Source organism: Puma concolor, chromosome B3 (genome assembly GCF_028749965.1).
Source record: "Puma concolor isolate L17-30 chromosome B3, mPumCon1.1.hap2, whole genome shotgun sequence".
In the NCBI taxonomy this organism is placed as follows: domain Eukaryota; kingdom Metazoa; phylum Chordata; class Mammalia; order Carnivora; family Felidae; genus Puma; species Puma concolor.
The window spans coordinates 48,049,716-48,069,319 of record NC_141672.1 but is presented as its reverse complement, the minus strand read 5'-3'; positions in this window follow the sequence as shown (position 1 = coordinate 48,069,319).

Below are 19,604 nucleotides of genomic sequence, written 5' to 3'. Positions count from 1 at the left end.
CTCTCTCCCCCTCCTTTCCTCAAAATATGCGTTAAAAAAAAAAAAAGATTAGGGGCACCTGGATGGCTCAGTTGGTTAAGCGTCCCACTTCAGCTTAAGTCATGATCTCAAAATTCTTCATGAGTTTGAGCCTGACATCAGGCTCTCATTGTCAGTGCAGAGCCTGCTTTGGATCCTCTGTCTCCCTCTCTCTGCCCCTCCCCTGCATGCTCTCTCTCTCTCTCTCAAAATATAATAAACATTTAAAAATGTATTAAAAAATAAAAAAGATTAAACTGAGATTCTAAAGAGGGCTTCTTTAATAACATAAGCTTCTTTCACTGCCAGCTGTTCTAATGGTAACTTCCTGTCCATCTGGGAGTCATTATTTTTAAAAGTTGTATTTAAATGAAATAATGTCAGTGCTTAAACTTTTTTAGTAATTAGATATAGTGATTAGCTTCTTTTTAAAAATTATGCTTGGATTTTCAATTAAGAAAACCACACAGTCTTAAAATAATTGGTCCATAATATAGTTTCAAAAGCCCAAAACTTTTACAGACTAAAAAATACTGAATTAGAAAAATTGAGTTCTGTGGCTTTCATATTAAAGGTAAGCAAAAGTTTACTACATATTTAACTAATTAAGACAGTTAGAAAACTTTAAACCAAGCTTTCAATGCTGTAGCTCTTTATAGTATGAAAGTTTGCTATATATCTGCTGGGTATTTTAACCGAGGATGCTCATTTAGTAGGGTTATTAAGCCCTATAACATAATGCTACTTACTGAAGGCTTGTTTTGTTTCTTTGTTTTAAAACTCTCCAAAAGTAAAAAGGCTGGGAAAAGAAGAGAGTTAATTGAGTTCATCTGGAAGAAACTCCCATCTAATCCCCCAGTGTAAACCTTCTTACCCTTAAATCCTGCCCTACTTTGTCTCTGAGCCCAACCCCTGCCCAGGTCCTTCTCACCTGCCTTGAATCTTATGCTCTGTAGCTGGGTGGTGAGGCTTCATTCTGTCATTTAAAATTATTCTATAGTTATTTCATGGGTACTTAGGACAGGTTGGTTTCTACAATTTATTTTTCTTGAAGACAACATTCTCGGCTTTATCTCCATTTTCCCATAGTGGATTAAACAGTGATTATCACTGAACTTCCTGTTTTGAGTACTGTGACAGTTAATTTATGTGTCAATTGGGCTAGGCTGTGACACCCAGTTGTTTGGTCAAATACCAGTCCAGATGTTTCTGTGAAGGTATTTTATAGATGTGATTAACACTTAAATCAGTAGACATTGAGTAAAGCAGATTATGTGAGTGGGCCTCATCCAGTTAGTTGAAGGCTAGAAGAGCAAAGACTGAAGTTCTCAAGACTGGAACATAGAAACCCTGCCTGAATTTCCACCCTGCTGCTCTGTGGATCAGACTCCAGACTGCAGTATCAACTCTCCCCTGAATCTCTAGCCTGTCGCCTGCCTGCCCTCAGATTTTGGATTTGTCAGCCCCCAGTATCACATGAGTCAATTCTGTAAAATCTCATTCTCTCCTACTGGTTCTGTTTTTCTGGAGAACTGTGACTAATACAAGCATGAAAAATCTACATTAAAGGATAGATATGATTGTAAGAGATTTCAGTGGGCTGTATTATTTTTATAGTAATCCTTTGAAGAAAATATCTAGCTATCAGTTTGCCTGATAGTGATAATGCCTTCAGGAGCCTTAAAGAACTTAACCAGTCAGCCATTGTTCCTGTCTCCAAACTGTATTAAACTCATGCCTCACTGAATTAAAGAAAAAAAATTTTTTTTTAACGTTTATTTGTTTTTGAGACAGAGCATGAACGGGGGAGGGTCAGAGAGAGAGGGAGACACAGAATCCGAAACAGGCTCCAGGCTCTGAGCCATCAGCACAGAGCCCGATGCAAGGCTCAAACTCACGAGCTGGGAGATCATGACCTGAGCCGAAGTTGGATGCTCAACAGACTGAGCTACTCAGGCATCCCTGAATTTTTTTTTAAAGAGAGAGAACATGAAAGTGGGGAGAAAGACGGGGGGGGGGGGGGGGCCAGGAGAATCTAAAGCAGGCTTCACGCTCAGCACAGAGCCTGATGCAGGGCTCAATCCCATGACGCTGAGATCATGCCCTTAGCCAAAACCAAGAGTCAGATGCTCTTGCCATCCAGGCACCCCATGCCTCATTGATTTTTAAAAATAATTTTATTTGGAAATAATTTCAAACTTACAGAAATGTTACAAGAGTAAGAATAATACTGGGAAAACCCAGATACCCTCTACTTGGCTTCATCTACTTTATCCATTTAATTTTATCGTTGTGCATGCATTGTCTCTCTCCCTACAAACACACACACACAATTTCTTTTTCTGAATCATTTGAGAGTATATACCTGTGTATACCATAACTCTTCACTTCTAAATGCTTCAGTGTATTTCCTAAGAATAGGGATATTCTCTTACTAATATAATACAGTTATCAACACAAGTAAATTTAACATTGATATAAGTATTATAAGTACTTATAAGTATTCCATGATCTGTATTTCAATTGTATTCTTTGGTCTAATATTGTCTTTTAAAGCATTTTTTTAAAGTTTATTTATTTATTTCGAGAGAGATAGAGCAAACGGGGAGGGGGAGAGAGAGAATCCCAGGCAGGCTCAGCACCACCAGCACAGAGCCTGATACGGAGCTAGAACCCACAAAATGCAAGATCATGACCTCAGCTGAAACCAAGAACCAGACGTTAAACCAACTGAGCCATCCAGGTGCCCCAAGCATTTTTTCTTTAGTAAAGGATCAAGTTACCGTGTTTCTCTATTCTGGAACATTTCCTTAGCCTTTCTTTGTCTTGTATGACATAGGTGCCATCAAATTTCTATGAATTTGATGCAAAGTTGTTCAGCTAATGCTGGTTTTAACAGAACTCAGAGTCAGAGATAAATCAATATACAATGTAATTTTCTTTGTAGGACTTCATTAGGATCACACAAAATTCTGACTAGAAAACACATACCATAATAATGCCTGACTAATCAGCTTGATGGTCCTCTCTTCTCTAATACACTTTGCTAATCTAAGTTTTCCTGTTTGCCCTGGGCACAGTCAGTGCATAAGACAGACCCTGTGTCTGAAGTTCTATAACTAAAGAGCTTTTCTGAATTGAGCTGGGCTTGGGAATTAAAACCAGATATACTTTTCAGTTAATTAATTCATAACATAAAAGAAAACTAATAGCTTGAGTTTTTTAAAACATTAATGAGAAGACATTCAAGTTACTGGGAACAGGCTTTTCTAAAGTATGTTCTCTTCAGTATTATTTAATATATTTCCTAAAAAACTAATATAATTAAGCTAGATTTAGCCCATAGTAACCTCTGGCTTTTCTTTCTTTCTTTCTTTCTTTCTTTCTTTCTTTCTTTCTTTCTTTCTTTCTTTCTTTCTTTCTTTCTTTCACAGAGGGGAACATTTGATTAAATTAGTTGAAAATACTATTCGATGGGGAAAAACCCATAAGATATATAAAGACAGATAACATTAAAATAGTTCATTGGGAACAAAAGATCGCATGATGTAATACAGATAACTAAGGAAAGAATTCTTCATTTTGAAATGCATTTTTATGCAATGTCATATGGTCTAGTTAAAATCACTGTCATGGTACCTTTTGGTCCAAAAATGGAAGTCATATAGTATATCATGTAACATCTTCACTTTGTATGACTCACTGTCTTGGCATTGTTTTTACTGCAGATATATATAGAGATGGCTCATGTCATACTTTAGAAAAATGTCTTTGGACAACAGAGCAGAAAGAACACAGTTAAGGAGACTTCTGAATTATTAGATTTTTTTTAAAAAAAATGTATTTAAAGGCATAATCTGTGAGCAATGAACATAACTTACTTTTTTTAAAACAGGAAGAAAATTAAATTAGAATTTGTTGGGGTGTAGGGAGGGTTGTAAATGTTTAGGTGATTAAAATTAGCTGATATACCAGTCAGGAATCCCCAAAGTAGTAGATGTTACTTCTGTGAATATAAAAACTTTTTTGTTGTTTTACTTAGAAAACTTGATGAATCAAATGATTGCCATTTTAAAAAGCTTAATACCATTCTCATTTAGAAACCACCTAATTGTGGGGCCTATAACCAGGGTCAGGAAGTTTAATAATAAAGTTTATTAAGACAGGTGGCTCACTTATCCAACACCCCTTACTTGGGAAACCCAAATGGCCTTGGTTCAAAGGAAGATCTCCTAATACTAAGTGTAAAACATCTCTGATGAAACAAACATTTCCAGACACATCTCTAAACTATTTTCCATTATTTACCATACAGGAGTTTAGATGTGGTGCAAACGAAAGGCGATTATTTTCAGTTAGTGACAGCCACTCAGGCTTCCCTGCGACACCTTGATAAAGGACAAAGACAGACTTCTTTCTCACTGGGTAAAGAGAATAAATTGTCTCCTTCTAAATGAGTCTGTACCAGCTGAATGCAGAAGCAGTCATGTGCCAGGGATAAGTTCTGGCCTTTGGCTTCCTGCTTCTTCCAAGTGGCTTTCCACCCCTTAATGTATCTACATGGAATTTGGGGAGGCTGCTCCCTACTTCCTCCCAAAGAGACAACTCCTCCAATGAGTCATGTAGACACACACTCGAATGTCTCAGGCATTTTCTTGTCTAAGTACAGACAGGATCGCATTGCACCAGCATCCCATGTCACCTACAGCTTCAGCAGCCTCCTCCACTTTCTCAGAGTGCCATGGCCTAGTGCCACAGCCCTGGAGAACCAGGGCATGTGTCTAAGGATCCTACAGAGTGGGAGGGAAAAGCTGGTAATCGATGCCCATTTCAGAATAGGAGCAGCAGGTGTTTGTGCTTTGCCCAGGCTGGGGGTACAGGGTGGGTGAGTGGGTAAAAGTGTGTTGGATCTGGGGTGGGGTAGACTGGTGGAGCTAGTAAGAGGGTGTAGGGTTTGGATTGCCTGCAACAGTATTTCAAGCCTTAGGTATTGCTTTTTAAATCACCATGAATAATTTCTTTTCCATTCTCCCAAGAGAGTTCAAATATGATCATTAAATTTTCTAGCTTTTAGAAGATTATGAACCTAGGACTCACCACTATTGGCTTTTATTTACCAGAATGCAGTTAGATGATTGGATAAATTATTGGTGACTTTGCCAGTAACTGTGATTCCTGTGGGATTATTATGAAATGCTAATTTTTTAAAACTTTTAAGTCTCCTGTGTTAAAAAATTATTCTGAAAAATTATTCTAAATTTTAAAATTTAACTTAAATACTTTAAAAATTATTTTAAGATTTATTTTTGTTCAAATAGTAAAGAAGACTTCATTCAGGACTCTTGTGGTAAAAGCATTGCTGTAGGGGTTAGAGAGAGAGAGTGCTCCAAATACGATAAAGACAGCTGCAGATTAATAGCCAAGGAGCAGAGAGAAGAGGTCAGTGGATGGAAAATTACCAAGAGGAGACATTGAGGATGGGGGAAGTTGCCAAACCACCTTAACAGGATTCTTGCCAAAGGTAGGACAAGGACAGACACATAAAAAGTGGGGGGATAAGGAACACCATCCCAGCAAGGATAAGGGTGGAGACTGGAGGCTGAGGTTTTGTCGAGAAAAGGTCTTAGAGGAGCCTGACTAAAGTTTGGTCAAAGAGAGTCTTTGTCATGCATACTAAATTTGGTTGTCCACTACAGAAAGCGTTCAAGGAAGGGCTCTGGTAAAGTTAATCTGGGAGCGGAGAAAAGCCCTCTCAGACTTGTAGTTGGGAGCTAATTCACACAGGGTTGCTATGAGAGGGCCCAGTTCTTCTCTTTTGAAGGGTGGCCACAAATGCCGCAGTGGGGAGCAGGGTCAACAGCTGGGCCAGCCAGACCTTACAGACCTTCTGCTCACTATGGCCCACCCCATCTAGTCCAGGCAAACAATTTGCTGTTAAACTAGATCCAGAGATTATTTTTGTATATGCTGTAAGAAAGTAATTTAGTTTCATTCTTTTGCATGTAGCTTGTCCAGTAGTTGGACCACTTTTACACTATACACAGAAATAAACTCAAAGTGGATTGAAGACCTAAATGTGAAACCTGAAACCATAAAATTCCTAGAAGAAAACATAGGCAATAATTTATTTGTCATTGGCCATAGACACCTTTTTCTGGAAACAGCTCCTCAAGCAAGGGAAGCAAAAGCAAAATTAAACTATTGGGACTGCACCAAAATAAAAAGCTTTTGCACAGCAAAGGAAACCATCAACAAAAAGGCAGTGTACTGAACGGGAGAAAATATTTGCAAATCGTATATGCAAAAGAAGTTAATATTTAAAATATATAAAGAAGTTGTACAACTCAACACCAAAAAACTGAATAGTCTGAATTAAAAGTAGGCAGTGGCCCTGAATAGATATTTTTCAGAAAAAGTTGTAAGGATGGCCAACAGACACATGAAAAGATATTCAATATCACTAATCATCAGGGAAATGCAAAAACCACAATGAAATATCACCTTACACCTGTCAGAATGGCTAGAATAAAAAAGACAAGAAATAACAAGTGTTGATGAGGATGTGGAGAAAATGGAACCCTCATACACCTTTGGTGGGAATGTAAATTGGTGCAGCCACTGTGGAAAACAGTATGGAGGTTCTCAATAAATTAAAAATAGAATTGCCATATCATCCAGTAATCCCATTCCAGAGTATTTGCCCAAAGAAAACAAAAACACTAATTAGAAAAGATATATGCACCCATATGTTAATTGTTGTTTTATTTACAATAGCCAATATACGGAAACAACCTTTGTCCATCAATAGATGAATGGGTAAAGAAGATGTATGTATATGTGTATGTATATATACACATATATAGAGAAGGAGAGAGAGAGAAAATTACTCAAACATAAAAAATAATGAGATCGTGCCATAAAAAATAATGAGATCTTGCTAATAATGTGCATATACCTAGAGGTTATAATGCTAGAGCAAGACAAATACCATGTGATTTCACTCATATGTGGAATATAAGAAACAAAACAAAGACAAAAAAACAGACTCTTGGGGCACCTGGGTGGCTCAGTTGGCTAAGGATCCGACTTCGGCTCAGGTCATGATCTCATGGCTCATGGGTTTGAGTCCCCCATTGGGCTCTGTGCTGACAGCTCAGAGCCTGGAGCCTGCTTTGGATTCTGTGTCTCCGTCTCTCTCTGCCTTTCCCCCACTCATCCTCTCTCCCTCTGTCTCTCCCTCAAAAATAAACAATCATTAAAAACAAAAACAAAAACAACAAAACCGACTCTTAAATGCAGAGAAGAAACTGGTGGTTACCGGAGGGGAGGTGGGTAGAGGGATGGGTGAAATAAAGGGGATCAAGATGAGGACTGAGTAATGTGTAGAAGTGGGTTTTTGTTTGTTTTGTTTTTAGATTTTATTTATTTATTTTTTACAGTAAATTCTCCACCCAACGTGGGACTCAAACCTATGACCCCATAATTGAGAACCACATGCTTTACCAGTGGAGCCACCCAGGCACCCTAATGTGTAGAAATGTTGAATGATTATATTGTACACCTGAAACTAATATAACACTGTATGTTAATTATACTTAAACAAACAAACAAAAAAGCCAGGGGTGCCTGGGTGGCTCAGTCGATTAAGCTTCTCACTTTGGCTCAAGTCATGATCTCGAGGTCCATGGGTTTGAGCCTCACGTCAGGCTCTGTGCCTCCAGCTCGGAGCCTGAAGCCTGCTTCGGATTCTGTCTCCCTCTCTCTCTGCCCCTTCCCTGCTCACACTCTGTGTCTCTCTCTCTCTCAAAAATAAACAAACATTAAAAAAAAAAAAAAAAGCCAACTAGGTCCAGGGAGACTTGGAAGTCTTTATTGTTGCATGTCCCAGAGTCAAAAAAGAAGAATCAGATCACCTTTTACTAGGCTAATGTATTTTTTTGAATTGGACAAACATTTTTAGATTATAAACTTGATCTTGTTTGTAATCACCTCAAAGGCTTGTTCAATTTCTGTGTGTGTGGTAAGATATACATGGCATAAAATTTATCATTTTAACTTAAAAAAATTTTTTTTTCATTTTGAGTACGCAGTTCAGTGGCATGAAAGTACATTCACATTCACCACTATCCATTTCCAGAACTTTTCCATCACCCTAAAAGTATTTAACACTAAACTCCTAATTCCCCCTTCCCCTTAGTCCCTGGAAACTCTCATTCTACTTTCTGTGTCTATGAATTTGACTACTCTAGGTTGTGACTGGCTTATTTCACTTAGCATAATGTCTTCAAGATTCATTCATGTTGTAGCATGTGTCAAAATTTCCTTCCTTTTTAGGGCTGAGTAATATTCCATTGTATGTATATGTGTGTGTGTATGTGTGTGTGTATATATATATATATATATATATATGTATGTATACACATATACACGTATACACTGTACCTTTATATATCTATATATCTATATATCTATATCTATATCTATATATATATACATACACACACACCTTTATCATACACATACACACCATATTTTGTTTATACATTCATCTGTCAAAGGACACTTGAATTGCTTCCAGCTTTTGGCTATTGTGAATAATGCTGCTGCAAACATAGATGTAAAAATATCTGTTTCAGTCCTTTTAATTTTGGGGGGGGGGTATATACTAGAAGTGGAATTGCTGGATCGTTTGGTAATTTTTTTTAATTTCTTGAGGAACCGTCGTACTGTTTTCCACAGTGTCTGCACCATTTTACATTCCCACTAGCAATACACAAGAGTTCCAGTTTCTCTGTATCCTCATCAATATTTGTTCTTTTCTTTCTTTCTCTCTTTTGTTTTTTTTTTCTAGTAGCCCTCCTGATGGGTGTAAAGTGGTATGTCCTGGTGGTTTTGATTTGCGTTTCCCTGATGATCAATGATGTTGAGCATCTTTTCATGTGATTATATATGCCATTTATAGATCTGTTTTGGAGAAATGTCTGCTCAAGCCCTTTGCCTATTTTTAAATTGTTTGTGTTTTTTGTTGGTGGTGACTGTAGGAATTTTTTATATATTCCAGATATTAATTACTTATCAGACATATGATTTGCAAATATTTTCTCATTCTGTAGGTTTCCTTTTCACTCTGTTGATAGTATCTTTTGATATATAAAGGTTTTAAATTTTGATGAAGTCCAATTTATCTATTTTTTGTTGTCTGTGTTTTGGTGTCATATCAAAGAATTCACTGCCAAATGAAGATTTTGCTTTGTATTTTCTGCTAAGAGTTTTATAGTTTTAGGTCTCATGTTTAGGTTTTTCATCCATTTTTTAAAATGTTTATTTATTTTTGAGAGAGGAGAAGGGAGGGGCAGGGCCAGTTGGGGGCGGAGCAGACAGAGGATCCGAAGAGGGCTCTGTGCTGACAGCAGAGAGCCTGATGTGGGGCTCAAACTCACGAACTGTGAGATCATGACCTGAACAGAAGTTGGACGCTTTACTGACTGAGCCTCTCAGGCGCCCCGGCTGTTTGATCCATTTGAGTTAGTTTTTGTATATAGTGTAAGGTATGAGTGCAATTTCATTTTTTTTGCATGTGGATATTCATTTTTCCCAGCACCATGTGTTGAAGGCTGTCTTTTCCCCATTGAATGGTCTTGGCGCCCTGTGATTGATCATTCAGTTTTATCTCATGTTGAGGAGAGGAAACTGCTAGAATTGTATCACTTTTAGATGTGCATTTCACTTTTCAATAGGTTTTCAAAATCTATGTATCCACCACAGTTTTTCACCAGCCTTTTGTTAGAAAGTCAGTGGGAGGTAGTCACTTTACCTTTATTATTATGTATGACAAGGCCTGGCCCTATGAAGGATTCTACCAGTCTGATGTACTTGTATGGTTTGAGGAAACGCAGACCTCTCCAAATTTTCTTCGTTGGGTATCCTACAGATTGGGCTTTCCTCCTAAGGAATATATTCCTTTAGTCTAACAAACCTTTAGAATGCCAGTACATGTGGGAGGAATAAAAAACATTAGTCATTTACACACCAGTGTGAATTCATTTACAACATTACATTCCTCACAGTTGATTAACAGAGAAGAAGGGAATTTTAACTTAAACTTTATTGGAGGTTTGGGGAGAAGGAAAAACACTACTTTAAGGAAAAGGCCACATTCCAAGGAGGGCAGGCCAGGGTTTCGTGCTACTCTGGGCAGCATGAGGCATTGAGCCAAGAGAAAACCGTAGCCCAGAAGGGGAAGTGGGAGAATCTAAAGATAAATTTTGCCTACTTCACAGCTATGTCAGGGAGAGGTTCTGGAAGTGAGCATGAGTAATCCATTGATGTGCATGTGCATGACCTAGACCCGTCTCTTTTATGTTTATTTTAAAGCAATAGCTCATGTTTCTCCAGGCCTGGCAGCATTTCTTTTAGTTATTAGTTTTTTCTTTTAGTTATTAGCCTGCAAATAACTAACAGAGGATTTTCTTTCTGTGACCCTCGCCTCTACCTCCAACACACACACACTCACACACATTTCTCTCTTTAGGATTTGTTATGATTTTGTAATGATTCTAATTTGAGTTGATTATGCATATTTAAATAGTAGATATACTGAAGCTGGTGAGTACTGGATATTTTATTTTATTTTATTTTATTTTATTTTATTTTATTTTTTGAGAGAGGGAAGGTGCAAGTGAGAGAGGTGCAGAGAGAGAATCCCAGGAGGGGAAGAGAGGGAGAGGGGGAGAGGGGGAGAGAGGAGGGGGGGGAGAGAGAAAGAGAAGCAGGTCTCACCCAAAGCATGGCTCAAGCTCACCTGACATGGGACTCGAACTCATGGACAGTGAGATCGTGACCTGAGCCAAAGTCAGATGCTTAACGACTGAACCACTCAGGTGCCCCTGGATATTTTAATAGTTACATTCCTACATTTCAAGAATTAGAATGTTTTTAAAATTTTTAAAGAGTGGTATTCTGTCCTTTAAGCTTCTGTTTCTAGCCAAAATCATCTCTACTACACACAAGAGAAAAGCAGTTTTAAAACTTGGTTCAGTTATCTCTAAAATACCTTTTATTCACCAAGGAAAAGGCGTACCCAGATCACATTCAAAGTTTGTATGTCATTAACACCTTAGTCTCATTAATGTGGCCGCAGAAGACTTCACCACTGCTGGATGTAAGTCTCAGAAAAAGTACCACGAAGGCCAAACACACTCTTTCTTAGTTTGCTACTAAGGTTTTCCCCTCTTCTATTATGGAACTACTTCTCTGTCACTTCTTGGTCTTTGTACTGTTATACGGGAGTGGACTTGTGACAACAGAGTATGAGATACCACATATCACTCTAGCCAACGCTTTTCCTCTAACAAATCACACTTGACTGTGTTTCAGAAGCTAATGACAGGCTGTCTTGTGCTATTATGAGGAAGCTGGGGTTTCCACTTTCCATTATCTTTTAGCTGGCATCTACTTTCTTTATTGTTTGTTTGTTTGTTTTTGTTTTTAACTTACGTTGTCCAACTTCAGGACCACAAATCTAGTGACTAATATCCCCTACTCTTAGATAGCCTATATGACCTTCCCTGAAAAAAATGTATACAACAAAGAAAAACGTACTTTAACACAGTAATGGTCATCTTGCTTGATTAGCTCATATAGTTCCTTTGCGTTTTGAGGAATATGGTTTTCCCTGTTTGGAATTATTACTGTTATTTGAGGTAATCTTTGACTAAAATAATACAGTAGCTAATAAGTTTTTTTTTTTTTAATTTTTTTTTTTCAACGTTTATTTATTTTTGGGACAGAGAGAGACAGAGCATGAACGGGGGAGGGGCAGAGAGAGAGGGAGACACAGAATCGGAAACAGGCTCCAGGCTCTGAGCCATCAGCCCAGAGCCCGACGCGGGGCTCGAACTCACGGACCGTGAGATTGTGACCTGGCTGAAGTCGGACGCTTAACCGACTGCGCCACCCAGGCGCCCCGCTAATAAGTTTTTGAGTAGAGTAGAATGGAATAGAGAGCATCTTTAACCTGGTGATATTTTTGATAACATTTTTCTTGTAAGATTCCAGCGTGGCAGCATGGGTATATCATATGTCTCAACTCATCAAATTCTGCACATTAAATATGTGCAGTTTTTTTGTGTATTAATTATGTCTCAACTAAGCTGTTTATTTAAAAAAATAATAATTTTGTTTCTGTGAAAGAGGCCCAGTCTTGCCAAAAAAAAAAAAAAAAAAAAGATTCTGATAAACAGAAAGAGGTACCATAATCATGGATTGGAGGGCTCAATATTGTCAAAATGTCAGTTCTCCCCAAAGTAGTGTAGAGGTTGAATACAATCTCAATCTTAATTCCAGCAGGGATTTTAAGGTAGAAATTGACAGGTTGTGATTCTAAACTCTCTACGGAAATGCAAAGGATCTAGACTTGCAAAACAGTTTTTGAGAAGAATAAATCTAGAGAACTTAAGTTATCTGAGTCAAGATTTACAGTATAATGCTACAATAGTCAAAGCAGTGTGGTGCTGTCAGAGGAGAGCAAAGTGTGGTATGAGGACAGAAATAGACGGTCACTTACTGGGCAACTGATTTTTGTCAAAGGGGCAAGCAAGGTAATTCAATGAGGAAACAACAGTGTTTTCAACAAATGGTGCCAGAATAACTGGATAACCACATTAAGAAAATGAACTTTGACCAATACCTCACGTCATATACAAAACTTCATTTAAGATAGATCCTAGACCTAAATCTAAAAGTTAAAATTATAATGCTCTAGAAAGAAAACGTAAGAGAATACATTCAAAAACTAGGGGTAGGCAACTATTTTTAGATAGGACTCAGAAAGCAATAACCATAAAAGAAAAATTTATAAATTATACTTCTTCAAAATTAAATATTTTTATCAAAAACACTATTAAAAATAAATAAGCAATATATAGCCTGGAAGGAGTGGCAAAATGTTATCTAATCTAATAAAGGACTTATATCCTTATATCCTGAATATATATATAACTGTGTAACTCAGTAATAAAAACAATCCACTTTTTAAAAGATGGAAAAAAGCCTCAAACCAACGTTTCATAAAGGAGAATATATGAATGGTCAGTAAGCACATGAAAAGATGTTCAACGGCATTAGTCATCAGAGAAATGCAAATTAAAACCACAATGAGCTCATGCCATACACCCATTAAAATAGCTAAAATCGAAAAGACTGACAACAGCAAATGCTGGTGAAGCTGTAAGCAACTCTTATATATTACCAGTGGAAATATAAAGTAGTACATCCACTTTGGGAAAAGGTTTAGCAGTTTTACCTATCCTTTTTTTTTTTTTTTTTTTTTTAAATTTAAATTCAAGTTAGTTAGCATATAGTATAGTCTTGGCTTCAGGAGTAGAACCCAGTGACTCATTCATCTCTTACATATGACCCCCAGTGCTCATCTTAAAAAATGCCCTTCTTTTTTTTTTTTCTTTTAAAGGAATGAAATAAGGCTTCTAGTGTATTTACTTCTCATCCACAGGCTTAACAAACCTAAACAGAATGTAAGAAAGTAAATCTGCTGTGCTGTGTTGTCTTCTCTTGCGGTCCAAAGTGCAGTACAAATGAATCTGGAATAATGTGTTATAAATTCTTTAAGCTAGAGGTAGGTGACTGAGAGGTCATCATATTACATTTTTAAACTTTTCATTACTGTGGTCTATTTCATGCCCATCACCCATGTAACCCATCCCCTCACCCACCTCCTCTCCAGCAACCCTCAGTTTGTCCTCTGTATTGAAGAGCCTCTTCTGGTTTGCTTCCCTCTGTGTTTTATCTTATTTTTTCTTCCCTTCCCCTATGTTCATTTCTTGTGTTTCTCAGATTAGCAATTTTACCTACCTTTTGACTTAGAAATTCCACTCCTCAGAGAAATGAACTACATGTTCACAAGAAGGCTTGTACAAGGATGTTCCTAGTAGCTGTATTTATAATAATTCCAGAATGGAAACACCCCCAAAGTGGATCAATAGAGAATGGATAGACAAATTGTGTTGTATTCATACTAGGAATGAACTAGTGATATATTCAACAACATTGGATAGATCTCAAAAATATGCTGAGCAAAATAAACCAGATATAAGAGGAAATTTAGTGTGATTCCACTTATAGAAATTCTAGAAGAGGCAAAAAATAAGGTAGAAAAAAACCAAAAAGCAAAAGCAGTGGTTTCCTCTGAGGGTGGGATTTGATGAGAAGGGACATGGGGGCACTCTCTGGGGGGATGGAAATGTTCTGAATCATAAGGGTAGTGTGGTTTACATACAGGTATCCGTTTGTCAAATGGTACAGCTATTTGTGCATTTCAGCATATGTATATTTTTACCTCAAAGAGCTGTAGAACGATAATAATTGAGTGAGGAGTTGGTAGAGGTAAAAATGGTGCAGGAACAGGAGGATATTGGTAATTGTTAAAATTGTGTGATGGGTGCATGGGAGTTCTATTTCATTTACTTTTATTGATGTTTGAAATTTTTAATAATAAAAGTTTTAAAACATCTTTATAAAATATAAAAAGTTGGGGTGCCTGGGTGGCTCAGTCGGTTAAGCATTCTGACTTCAGCTCAGGTTATGATCTCTCAGTTCGTGGGTTTGAGCCCGTGTCCGGCTCTGTGCTGACAGATCAGAGCCTGGAGCCTACTTTGGATTCTGTGTCTCCTTCTCTCTCTGCCCTCCTGCACTCTCTCTCTGTCTCTCTCTCTCAAAAATAAACGTTAAAGGGGCGCCTGGGTGGCGCAGTCGGTTGAGCGTCCGACTTCAGCCAGGTCACGATCTCGCGGTCCGTGAGTTCGAGCCCCGCGTCGGGCTCTGGGCTGATGGCTCGGAGCCTGGAGCCTGTTTCCGATTCTGTGTCTCCCTCTCTCTCTGCCCCTCCCCCGTTCATGCTCTGTCTCTCTCTGTCCCAAAAATAAATAAACGTTGAAAAAAAAATTAAAAAAAAAAATAAACGTTAAAAAAAACCTTTTTTTTTTTAATATAAAAGGTTAATTGGATGGATGGATCATGGATTGTTCTTGCTGTTGTACTTGGGTAATATTCGATTATCCATATTAATGGAGCAGAACAACAGTGGCTTAAGATCACAAGCGTTTGGAACCATTTATTAGCTGTGTGGCTTTGAGAAAATTCCTTGATTTCTCCATAGCCCAAGTCCCTTTGTGAGGCTTCAAGGAGATGAAATATGTGTAAAGTATTTTGCCAAGTTCTTGCACAATAAATGTTGGTTACTATTACTAGAGGAGGGAAAATGTGGCAGAGATCACTGTAACAAAATTTATTCTTATTTAATTTGTTTTCTATTTAATTTCAATGGGACTGTGCCTGCTATTTGGGGAATCAACACAATGAAGTCACGCTGGGGAAGGTGTGTCTGAGAAGAAATTACAAAAGGGTTCTTCAGGTTTAAAAAACTTTATCTCCATGAGACCCTCTACAAATCCCTAACATAAAACTCAAAGAACAATAACACAGATGATCCTGAAATCTTGTTTTCTTGTTTGTTTGTTTTTTGAATTTGTATTATTTGTTTCTTTTGAGGACACCTGTCTCTGGGATGTTTTGCTTGGGCTAGTATTTAAATTGGCTCCGTTTTCTACTTCAAAACAGCTAGTGGTAGGGAGAGAAGTCTAAGATTTTTGGACCTAAAAATAGCAAAATAAATAATCCCCAGCTGGCTAATACAAAAAGCAAGCATATAACCATATTCAATCTCAGGCCTGAGGTACGTAAGATTCCCTCTGAGTTTCTTCCCTTAGCAACTTTCACCTCCATGTTTTCACATTGCTAAAGGCTAATCCTTTTCTGTGTAGCTGGAATTCTCTCCCTCATTCATTAGAGGAATATTTCATAGGCCCTGGGAGGTAAGACTGAGCACTGCCCTTGTAGTTCTAGGGCTGGGAGATACTTGGAAAATAATAAGTAGCTTGTGGGGACCCAGGGACCTCTCCTGGAGGTCATGAGTATGGGCCTTGTCTGATGGGAAGGGCTCCACTGGTCTCTCTTTCTTGCTTTAAATAGTGTTGGTTATAGTGTTTGCTTGTTGGTGTCATTTTTCTTTAGAGGACCTAAATGGAATTTGCCAGAAGGAGCTGGCTTTAAAGACTTAGTTGTGGTGAGAATGTTTCCAAATCCCTTACGGAAGTTTCTCTGAGCACCGCAATATATTTTGTTTCAGAAAAGCAGATTTAGGCACATCTGCTCAGGGTCGAAGTTCTCCGCACACCCCTCACCGTGTTGCCGAGATTCCCACGCTTCAGCAGTCTTGCCGGATGGGGGTGACTTCTCTCCTTCCCTTCAGACCTCCCCTGAGGACGTGCTCACGTGCTCATGTCTGTTTCTGGCCCTCCCCGTTCCTCATCCCCAAATGTAAGGAGCATCTTTAAAAATGGAAATTGGCCTTCCCATGGGTGTTCCATGACATCTTGTTCTTGGAAGCTTCAATATGTTAAACTCCTTTATCTTATACTTTTGTAAAACTTTTTTTGTTGCTTTCTCATCTTTGTTCCTCCACTGCTTTTCAATAATATAAGAATTGATGCTAATTAAAGTTATAGCCGACCCTTCACACTTCTGTCTTTCCTCTAGATGATTTTCAGTAGCTTGCTTGTCTCCGTCACATTCTGGCTTCCCTGTCTGTACTTTTGAAACGGTTGGCTTAATTTAGCTTCACTTGAATAATTCAAACACATACTAAATTACTTCACAGGATCTAAGTATTTTAATCAGTTGCTTTTTCTAAAAAAAAAAAAAAAAAAAATCACTCTTTGAGGGACAAAATATTCAGGGATTAAATATTTAAAAAAAGTTTAGCGATTAAGTATTTTCACAAATATTTATTGAGCACCTACTGCTTCCTCATGTTAGGATTGGCATTTTCTCACTGCCCTTCCAACCCTCCCGCCTTCTTGCCCTCCCCCTGCACTTCTTTCCACATCCTTCAAGCCCCATCCGCTGTGGTCCCCGTCAGGCAGTTTTCTGGGGCTGCTCTGGCCCCCAGCGTTCTGTGACCTGTGAGCACTTATCACCTCCATTGCTCCCTTGGCAGTTAGTCACAAATGGCCATGTGGCACATACCAGACTTCTCATGTAAATGTGCCATCTTGCATGATTATAAGAGTCTTTTCATCTCTGGGCCCTTAATATACTATTCTTCTTCTGAGTGCTCAAGATATTAGATTTATTAAACAGGTAATAGCTCCTTGCCTTCTACTTCTCCATCTTCAGCTTTGGCAATGCACTTTGTTTTTCACCTCTCCAGAAACGTGTCTTCCTTTTTCTCAAAAGAATAGCCAACCATGAATCAGCTTTACCTGCCTCACTGAGGAGCACATCTGAATGTGCAGATCTCAGAACAAAATGAACTGACTGGCCTCCCAGGATTTTTGACCTCTTACTTAGAGACAGAACTCAATGAATTATGTGCCAAACAGTTATTATACACATCTCTCCCTCCCACCCCCTTTTAAAAATAGTTGCCTAACAGATTGCAAAAGACTATGCCCTGGGCTTTTATGGAGCACAGCTCTTAGCATAATTTCTTAGAATATAAATCAAGGGCAAGGTTTATAATCAAATCTCGTAGGTTTAGAAGTCATTTTTTGTTTAGAGATCAACATGGTTTGATCTCAAGCGGTTCTTGGGACTGGAGGAAACAATGTTAATTCATGTTGTTTGCCTTAAAAAAAAAAAAAAAAAGCAAACAAAACTAGAAGATCTTCATTCCACAGATTTGTCTTGACCAGTGACAATTAAAGAAAACATCTGTCCAGTTCCCTCTTTAAAGATCTTCATAGGAGGAATTCTGGGCATGTGTCGAGTCAAGTTGACACTGTAGACCTCCGTCTACGGTACAGCAAGGTCTGGACAGGGCATCACAAGGAACTCAGTTCCAGCTTCCCGCTAAGAGGAAGTAGAAAGTATTTGCTCTTCGTTATGTGGTTGCTTTCAACAAAATTTATGAGAAAGCAAAAGGAAGTTTCTAAACTCCCACCAGATGCCAAATACTTGGAGCACTGAAATGAGACTAACGCCCAATCAAAAAAGAAAGATAACACATTTAGGACAAGACAGCAGGGCCTCTTTTGAGAATACCTGAAACTGAAGCTTTTGCAAAATTTATGTGAAGACATAGGCTGATTATAGAAAATTATTTCTTGAGTTGGAGATTTAGGAATAAAAGTCAAACCTGAGATGACCTCAAAACAGGCTGTTTGCTGTCTATTCTGTGCTCTTGTTAAGTGGGTTTCTTTCCTGTTGAGGCTATTTTTGAACAGCTAGCTTCCTTTTCCCCATCTTTGCTACAGATCAACTGGTCCTGTCCACCCCAGAACAAATGGTGGCTTTTCAAAATGTCCCCTTGTAGGAAAACATATATGTAGGTCTCGCTTAGTCTGTGATACTGCATGCCTTTCCCTTTCTCACTGAAGCTGCCCTGAAATAACTTTCCTGATTTTTTCGGAAAAGCCTTCTGACCGTTTTACCTACCTGTACTCACTCCTTATCTGGTACTTTCTGTATGAACCAGGGGCATTTTCAAAACAAACAAATCAAAATAGACTCCAGGCATTTTCGAGATTGTTCTGCTCTGTAGCAATGGTTCTTATCTACATTTCCCATCCCGTTGACTTCATGTTCATACATTTATAAGGCACTCTCAAATCATGAAAGCCTAATTTCTGGAGAATCAACATCTCATTCAGAATTCCTCTCTCATAGAGTCAGCCTCTATAGAAGCGCTTTCTCAAGTACAGGGACGTCTTCTATACTAATCCAGGCAGTGAGAGAAGGTATCCGTAAGTTCCTTGGCTCCTCTGCTATGACCCAGATGGTTTAATACGATTTGGGTTGACATCTTCACAACTGCTTATGAGTAATGACACTGTCATGCGTATACTGACCAGAGCCTTGAGCTTAAAGTTGATTATCTAGTTGAGCTGATAGATCTGTTCTTCTCTTCTTACCCAGGCCCTCTTGTGACTAACCCCGCACATTTACAGAATAATGGTGTGGCCTGTGAGCATGAAACAGAGCAAAGCCAGCTGGACCACAAGGGGACTGAACCCCTGACCCTGGGCTCATTAGCTCCATTCTTAAACTAGGGCAGCCAAATAGCCAATTAGCGATTCACTTGGCAGCAGGGGCTAGACTCATGTGCTGATCTAGTCCAGACCTAGGAAAGTACACCAAAAGCAGTGGCAGCTTTTCAGTGGTTAAGAGCAAGACCCCTGTATTCCCATTAGGTCACAGTGATTTTTCGTGTCACGCTGAACTTTAGAACCCACCAACAATCTATCTTTTAAAAATGCAGCTTTTACTCTCCAATACAAGAAGAAAATATTTGCCACTTCCTTTTGTGTGTGTGTGTGTGTGTGTGTGTGTGTGTGTGTGTGTGTGTGTGTTTCAGTAATCTTGCACATTTTTTCAACCTTAATCATACTGTGTGTTCTGCAACAAAACTTTTGGTTCAGCACTGGGTTGAGATTCATCGACGTTGTTTGTGTATCGGAACTTATTCACTGCTATTTTGATTCCATTTTACAGCTGTCTTAGAATTTATTCTA